At 37.6% G+C, this 9,364-nt stretch overlaps 1 pseudogene across 1 annotated transcript; it reads right to left on the bottom strand.

The window, feature by feature from the left end:
- Positions 1 to 3,276: 3,276 nt before the first annotated feature.
- On the bottom strand, positions 3,277 to 9,027 carry LOC103701728 (triacylglycerol lipase OBL1-like; annotated as a pseudogene). The gene is made up of 5 exons (XR_015986952.1): positions 8,551 to 9,027; positions 5,662 to 5,891; positions 4,572 to 4,605; positions 3,758 to 4,389; positions 3,277 to 3,669 (listed from the first exon to the last, which is right to left on the bottom strand). The product of XR_015986952.1 is annotated as a triacylglycerol lipase OBL1-like (transcript).
- Positions 9,028 to 9,364: the final 337 nt, after the last annotated feature.

Below are 9,364 nucleotides of genomic sequence, written 5' to 3'. Positions count from 1 at the left end.
TATGAGTTCCGTACGCACACCAACCTCTATGATTAACCTGGATATCTTAAGGTAATGAGACTGTTTTATTAACCATTTGCCAATAAGATTTCATTTTCTAATATACATGCAAGCATTTTGATGACATGGAATCAAGAAATCCTATCACATAATCACTATGACATGGAAGTCTTTGCTTTCAGCAAAACAAAAATAAATTAGTAATTGCTAGACCAATTGAAGCTGGTGAAGAAGAAGGGTAACGATTACTGTGGAGTGTGCTTCTAATGCAGAACAGAGAGAGAAAATTAGGGATACAAATTCATGTCATAAAAGGGTTATAAATTTAGGGATGGAGGCAGTTAAAATTCAAAAGATTTTACACCAACAAATCAAACAGATTTGAACAAATTATTCCATATTCCATATAGAACAAAAGCAATTGATGATGCATAGTGCAATACCTCGGGCGGAGGCGGGCCTGGATCGATCGGGACTTGGGGCCGGTCGGTCGACGCCGGAGAGGAGGGAGGAGGAGAAGATCCTCGGGCAGAGGCGAAGCTCGATCAAGGCTTGAGGGTAAGAGAACAAATTAAAAAAGGAAACAAACCCACGAACACCCGAAGAAGAGGAGGAGGAGGAGGAGAAGGAGGAGAACAAGTGAGAAGGAGGAAGAGGAGGGAGGAGGAGAAAAATACCTCGGGTGGAGGGGGTTGGGGGCGGTCGGTCAACGCCGAAGAGGAGGGAGGAGGAGAGGAGGTAGGAGTCGGATGGTCCGCGCCGGAGAGGAGGAAGATGGGGGCTAAGGCAGCGCCGAAGAGGAGGAAGACGAAGGCTGGGGCAGCGCCGGAGAGGAGGAAGATGGGGGCTAAGGCAGCGCCGGAGAGGAGGAAGACGAAGGCTGGGGCAGCGCCGGAGAGGAGAATGAGGGGGCTCGGGGAGTAGCTAGGGCAAGAATGCGGGCTCGGAGTCGGCTGCAGGATTTTAAGGGGGCTTCGGCGACGCTTATAAGCGTCGTTTTAGCGTTTCAATTAACGACATGTATACGCGTCATCTTATGGCACAAAAACGACGCTTTAAAGCGTCGTTCGGCTTTCGGCCTACGACGGCGCTTTTAAGCGTCGTCCACTGCTTCAAATTGCCAATGTTTCTTAAAAGCGTCGGCAAAATTTGGCGCGGGAGAGGAATTTACCGACGCTTCTTTCTAGCGTCGGCATTTAAGCGTCGGCTTTTCCCTCTTTTACTGTAGTGGGACTACAATAGGCTTTCCATCAATGGTATATAAAGTTCCACAATGTTCTTTCTTCATATGTTTTTTTAGAGAACATCGTTGATGAATGTATATATTTTAAGATTAGTGGGAGCAAATACATTTTTTTAGGCCTATATGTAAATGATATTTTACTTGCAAGTAGTGGCTTGGATTATTGTATGAGACCAAATAATTTCTTATCCATAACTTTGAAATGAAGGATATGGGTGAAGCCTCTTATATCATTGGCATAGAGATTCACAGAGATAGAGCCGAAAGAACTTTAGGACTGTCTCAAAAGCTTACATTAAAAAGGTTCTGGAAAGATTTAGGATGAAGGATTGTTCACCAATTGCAACACCCATTGTCATAGGGGACAAATTTAGTTTGAATTAATGTCCCTAGAATATATTAGAACGAGAACAAACGAAAAACATCCCTTATGCTTCTGCAGTAGGGAGCTTCATGTATGCATAGGTCTGCACTAGGCCTGATATTAGATATGCAGTAAGAATGTTAGATAGGTACCAAAGTAACCCAAGTATAGAGCATTGGAAAGCTGCCAAAAGGGTTATAAGGTATTAGAAGAAACTAAAGACTTCAAGCTTACATACAGACATTCTGACCATCTAGAAGTGGTTGGATATTCAGATTCGGATTTTACTAGATGTACAGATACAAGAAAGTCTACTTCAAGATACATATTTCTTCTTTCAGGAGATGTTGTATTTTGGAAAAGTATAAAGCAAACTATTGGTACATTTTCCACTATAGAGGCAAACTTTATTGCATGCTATAAAGCTACATAATAGACACTATGGTTGAAGAATTTTATATCCGGCCTAAAGGTTGTCGATTCTATTGCTAGGCCATTGAAGATATTTTGTGATAATTTGGCTGTAATTTTCTTCTCTAAAAATAACAAAAGTGGAAGCCAAAATAAACACATCGACATAAAGTATTTGGTTGTAAGAGAAAATGTTAAAAAGCAACAAGTGGCTATTAAGCATATAAATACTGAGTTAATGACCGCCGATCCTATGACTAAAGGTTTGCTAGCTAAGTTGTTCAGAGATCATGTATGTTTTATGAGACTTGTTGGCTCATTTTGAGTTATTTCTTTTAATTCTCTAAGTATTATGTATGTTTATAAACATATTTAGTTAATTAATGACATGATGTCCATTGTGCATATTAAGTAATTTATTATTTACAAGATCATAATCTATTTAGACCAATAAAGTTGGACCTTGAATGATTTATAAGAATATCATTCATAAAGTATCATGAGGTACTCGATTAGAAAGTATCATATATTAAAATACATGAAAGAAAGTACTCGCCTAGAGAGCATAACCATCATAATTCATGTATAGAGAATTTCTATTAGGATTAATAGTTACATAACCAGCTAATCAATTGAATGACAATAAAGCGATTGTGGCCATACTATTGTGTTAACTGTCACTTATAAAGATTGTCTAACTACGTCATGCAAGTCAAGTGGAAGAATGTTGGATTAGTCTCTATGTGGCCCACATAGATGGTTTAGTTGGATAACTCTAGGTGGTAGATAATTACCTACTATCTCTAGTTATGCCTAAGCTAGATTCTTGATGAAAGAAAACTGATGAGATTTTGGCTATCTGATAAGGGTCTCTGGCCTAGCCTATTTTTAAGCCTGTGATATCCATTGATTTTATAACTTTTACCGGGGGTATAGTTAGAACTTAGAAGGCTTCTTCTTCTTCAAGTCTCTTGTAGATAGACTCTAATCAAATACTTGAATAATTCTACATAATATTATTTTGCTTTTGATATATAGTTTCTCATACAAATAATATCTTTTGGCTAGTCTTTTTAGGTGAGGTCTTTGGTTGTTACAATTGTAATCCTAGCTTATTTATTTGAGTTTTTTCATTGTTGGTTGAGCCCACTAAAGGCCAAGTCGTTACCTTCCCCTTATTTCAAGTTTTTCCGAGGGTGGTTAAGCCCGCTAAAGACCAAGTCGTTGCCTTCCCCTTTATTATCCAAAAAAAAAAAATGTAGAACTTGCTTATTTATTAAAAACAGGAGGAGAAAACAAACACAAACTCTGTGACAACAACAGCTTCCCCAGCACAATCCATTAAACCCAGACACTTTATTTTCAGTCGGCACACTATGGTATCTGAATCATCCTTCGTTTAGACCATAATCTTGTTTGCAATTCTAGCCAACCTTCCGCTATTAACGTAGTCTCTTGGGCTGTGGAACGCGATTCCAGGAAAGATGAGCCCAGAAATCCTATAGAGGATTGAGAGAAAGCTTTCCTTGTAGTCCCGGCCTTGTGTTGTACCTAAGAAGAGAGCCTTGAAGAGGTCGCTCCAAGCACTTCAGTACATGGGAATCGTATACTTTGGATCAAAGTAGTTGGGGTTTGGGACTTCTATCACCACCTGAACGAATGATAAGAATTCATGAAACCAATTCTAACAGCAGAACAACATCATTAGCTAGCACCGTTCTATAAAAAAGATGACATACCTGTCCATGATGCCAGCCTTTGAAGTAGATACAGGTACCAAAATGCTTGAACAGAGCGACTGGAGGCATATCGAATGGGATTCGAGGGACAATATCATGCCTATAGACCATTCTGTAATAGTCCAATCTCACAATGGTTTTGATGTAAGTTCCAAAGATGGCATCTCCAACTCTCGGCTGCCCGTAAGTCATGACACCATGCATGGAACTCAAGATATCACGCTCATCATGGAAGGAAAGCAAAGCGGGGAAGATGGCTGCAAGTGCACCACCCAAGCTGTGTCCAGTCACAACAATCTTTGCATTCTTATGCTGTTGGATTAGAGACCTGAGCGCTTCTCTCAGGGCATAATATGCCACAGGTTTGTCAGGAGTGCTCTTGTAGTCCTTGGGGAACCCTTTGAGGAAGTTCTTCTCATCTTGGAGACCAAGTGCCTTGAGGAATCCCAGGTGGATGTTCCCCATTTTGCCTGTGAAGAGCCAGGAAAGATCGACATCGGTCGACCAGTCCTGGGCATTGAAAGGTTCGGTGCCGCGGAAGGCCAAAACAATCAGATCAGCATCCTCTGCCTTGTTGCAGAATATGAAAGCTTGCGTCGCATTCTTCTCGAGGAACTCCGTGAGATTCCATACTCTTCAGGTTGGTTAATTATTCTATGGCTGAATTCTTTCTTAAGAAACTTGGTGGAGTAGATTCTTAATTACAGACATGAAAATATATGCTCCCGTTACTCTCTGATTGTTTTAAATAGTATAGTCTCATCAGCAAAGTAACATCATGATTTTTCAGGCCAAGTTTGGTTTGAGTACTTACTGTTCCAGCAATCGAAGAATCCAACAAAGTGCATCTGCAAATATTAAAATACAAAATTAGCCATCTAATGCTCTCTCTCCCTCTCTTTCTCTATCTATGTATCTCCATCTCTGCAGCAAATACTGTTTTGTAAGCAAACAGTAGCAGGCATGGTAGGTGCCATATTAATCAAGATATTGTCGTTGCACAAAAATCTTTTGTGGATCCACACTACCAATATTACGAACTTTCCATATGAATTCTAAAATTGTCTGAGTTCAAATGTCTTTTTTTTTCTTTCAACTGTATGAGATTTACTTTTCTCAAAAACCGTGAAAATCTTGTTGATCTAGACCCGAGGAACACCTCATATGGGTCTGAAAAATTGTATCCCAATTAAGTTTCATCAGGTCAATTCCAACGCGATTGATGATTATGGTCAAAAATGTATGAAAACATGGGATGAAAACCAAATTAGTTGTCGGTCACTCTCTTTACATTCCTTTAATCCAAAACTCAAATTGAAAATTTAAACGAAAGCCTGTGGGTTGCAAAACCAGGGGAGTCAAAAAGGGAAGGAAACAAAGGAGGATTGCCAAACTGCTTAGGGCCTGTTTGGACAATCCCATGCAATCCAACAGGATTCACACAATTTTTTCTTAGAGCAGGCCAAACCAGATTTTTTGTTTCCACCCTACAAGAATGGAGTGAAAGAGGTCCAATTGATATGGGCTGTGTCAGATCTCATATTCGTTAATATTAAACATAATTGGTGCACATTGTTTAGAAGATATGTGTTGGATGGGCCAAACCCGATTCCTGCAAGATTTTTAGCCTGATCCTCCAGGAATATCTAAGCAGATCCTTAAGAGGACACAAATTGAAGTTATTAATCTTTGAAATACCTTGCCACCATTTGGCTTAGAAAGGAAAAAAAAAAAAAAATTGAAACACCTCAAAAGATGTCTTGTATATTATTAGAAAACATTAGATAAATAGAGTAGTTGTCCAAAAAATTGAGAAAATATTTTTTTTTAACCCTATATTATCAACTCCTTTTATGTGAAACCTGTTCTCGTAACCCACTGGGAATTTCTTTCAGTGACCATACCTTCCAGTGATTAGTGACTGCATTCTCGACATAGGCTGGATTCTCATATGCAACCTTGGCAGCCATCATGGAGAGATCCAAGATTTTTATATCACCGATGTTTGCCGCGGTGTCCATCAAGGGGAAGTATTGGATCAGCGAGTTTCTCTTTTGAAGCTCAAGCCGGCCATCAATGTGACCAATGAAGGATCGATAGCTTGCAGCATCACGGTTGGGGAAGACGACAGACACTGGAAAAAGGGAATGGGCATACCGTGCCACCTCCATTGTGTTAGAATTACATGATGCAATTAGTAACATCCATGAAGATAAAGCTAAATCTAGTATTACAGCTGCCCCTTCAGGAAATGGATATTGGAGAATGCAGTAATGGGACCAAAACTAATCTTAATTGGTTTTCAATTAATTTTGAGGGAAATGGTTGATTTAATATCTTTTGAAAACCAAACTGAACTATTGATTGTTGGAACCAAGCTGAACCAACTAAGGATCAAGGTGGTTTGTGTTAGTTCCTTGGTTATCAAAAGAAAGTATTAATAAAACCATAGTATATCATACTGGCTTGAACCGGATGGTACGGAGCATACCGTACCATACCGATTTAGTACCGGTATCCAATACGGATGACATACTGATACTTGTTACGCCAAATAAATCTATACCAGACCGTACCGACACTGTGCTAGTATGGTACCGATATGGGATCCGCTACCGAAATAACAAATCTTGAATGAAATCATTGACAACAAGTAGAGAACAACATATGCTGATAAATCACCTATTCAACAAACTTGCAGGGATATAATAAATTATTTTTAAAAAAAACAAAAAATAGCTATATTTTAAAAGAAACAAATAATAGCTATATTTTAAAAGAAACAAATAATAGATATAATTATCAACTTTATATTTTATTATAATGTCAATCAGTTATAGTCATGTTAGATAGAGTTATTGATCTGGAACCTAACTAATTTGCAGATTTTTCAAAATGATTTTGATTGCAATTCTCTATCTCAAAAATAATAATTAAAATCAAACAAATTTATGCTTAAACCCAAGCAAATCAATGATCTCATGATAGCACATATTTTCCACATTAATTTCTTGACGCCTACGTCACGGCCCTGGAAACAGAGTGTATGATCCATGTAACCAAAAAGCCTTCGAAAGTCCATAGCAGAGCTTCCGCCCTCTTTGTACTCTTTACTTTCTTTTGACTTGGCAGGATGTACTCAGGTTAGAGCTATATGAATTGCCGTTTTCACCAAAAAAAAAAAATTCTTCGAAATATATATATTTTTGGTACATGTATTTAAACATTTTAAAAGTAGTTATCCTGACTCCTGCTTTCATATAATTTTTGACATCTATCAGAAGCTGGATATTTTCATGTACATATGTCTGCACACATTTGAGAGAGAGAGAGAGAGAGAGAGAGAGAGAGTTTAATATTTTATCTCTTAAGAAGAATAAATCTTATTACGAAAAGTTCATTTTTGTCTTTTTCATAAAATGTATACCATTGATCCCTTCAGAAAAAGAAAGAAAGAAAGAAAATTGTACCATTGTTGATTTAAATGGAAGAAATGTCTAGGATTTTTTGCATGAATATCCTTCTAAAAATTCAAATTTGCGCAAATGCTCTCTTAAAATTTATATTTATTTTTGTACTCTCATAAAACACTATTTTTGCACAAATGCCTCTAATATAATGGTTCTTCTAACACCGTTAATAAAAACCATATTTATTTTAATTAAAAATAAAATAAAATATTGAAATTATTTTTTTATCCTCCATTGCGATCGCTTTATAAATATTTCTTTTTATACACCTACTTAGTAACGATATTGTAGTCGTTTCAATTTGAAACTGTTAATGTTTTAACGACGTTAGACAACATAGGTACATATGCAAAAATGAGGATAAAAGATAGTAAAATAGCAAAATAAGTGTTTTATGAAAGTGTACATATAAATAGTAATTTTAGGAGGGTGTTCGTGCAAAATTCGGTATGTAGGGAATATCTATGCAAAAAAAAAACCCAAATGCATACTATTGTAAAATGGTCACATTCCAGTGGTCGCAACTCTTCCTACGTACCGACATGAGTAATTATGACATCATAGGGTTGCTTAAAAAATAATAATTATAACATCATATCATGGGTCACTTCATCCTTGTTTTATCTTTGAAAAAAAAAAAGATCATTCAAGAAAAGAAGAACAGACTCAGGCAGGACTTAACTACCTGAACAGGTAGATAATTACCAAATATCCGGACCCCAAAATACCCCCTTTCTCTAAAAAAAAATCACTCAAAAAAAGAATAACAAACTTAAAATCACTCAAGTAGATATATAAGACTTGAAAGCATGCTCGGCGGGAGCTATCCCACCATGATTTGGAGTAAGCCCCAGGTGGAATTTTTTTAGGGGATATAATATGATATATCTCACATTAGTTATAAGACTTAAAAGTTATAAGGGCTCGTTTTCACTTCATTTCATTATATGAACGGTATATGCCCCTATCCTGATTCTCTCTCTCGCTCAAAAAAAAAAAAAAAAAAAAAACTCCAGTTCATGTTGAGCTTTTTTTGTATGTGTGTTTTTTTTACGGTACGGACTGTAAAATAGTTTGTGATCAATGCTGAAAAAGAAAATGGTAAACGAAAAAAAAAAGCCTGATGCACCCATGCATGCTTTTAAAGGAATCCCAGACTCCTCTTTTATTATCAGTGTCGCAGAAAACTTCTAAATTAAAAACAGAAAGAAATATACTCCTTGTGCCACTGTATGTGTCTTCAAGCTAAATGTGAAATCAAATAGTATCCATCCAAAATAAAGTTATATCATGTATATTTCAGCAAACAAGTTGTTAGAAAACCTGTGATAATGTGCCAAATCAAGCGTAGGATGCCACCATTAAGGGCTACCAAGTTCAGGATGAACTCAGCAATGATTCCCACCCATGCCATGGGCGTGCTAATGGCTGATAAAACCTTCTGGATGAGCAAGGTTATAGCAACAACCCATGGATCGGTGCCCTCGAGGGCGGTGGAGGCGCCAACCTCTACAAACTTCTATCTTGCTAGGCTTCTCTTAAAGATCAAAAGGCTTAGTATTTGGAGCAGTCCTACTTTCTTGGGGCGAAAGATCATGTAATCCCCAGTAGTCGGACATTTTGAAGCCATAGCAGGAGTAGAGGGGAGAGAGAGAGAGAGAGAGATGGTTGCTGGAGAGAAGGATTGAACACTTGAGAATGGGAGAGGGATTGGAAAGAAGAGGTGCAAGGCTTCATGTTGGCAAGGGCTGCTTTATATAGCAGGCAAGCTGCCTTCGCTTGGCTCTCAGCGTCATCACAGGTAATAATTTATCTATATCACATGCACAAATGAAGCAATGGAGATCTCACTTTTCCCTTAAAAAAAATATCATATATACATAACAATGGCCCACGTTATACACATAGCAACCAGAAGCTGTCGAGATAAGACTGCCGGCGACTTTTTTCTATTTGGATAGATCTCATCTCTCTTTATGTGATACATGGAGTAGCGCGCCTAATGACACTATGTAGAATGATTCCATGATAATCATCACATAGTATATAGATGATTATGATTGGAAGATTAAGAAGAATCTCGATTTTATATATAATTTGCTTCCTCCATCTCTTGTTATATCTCTTGATGTGTTTT

This window comes from Phoenix dactylifera, chromosome 5 (genome assembly GCF_051530095.1).
Source record: "Phoenix dactylifera cultivar Ajwa chromosome 5, Ajwa_hap1_PhDact_Kaust_v1.1, whole genome shotgun sequence".
NCBI classification, from domain to species: Eukaryota; Viridiplantae; Streptophyta; class Magnoliopsida; order Arecales; family Arecaceae; genus Phoenix; species Phoenix dactylifera.
This window is presented reverse-complemented; position numbering and strand designations above follow the sequence as displayed.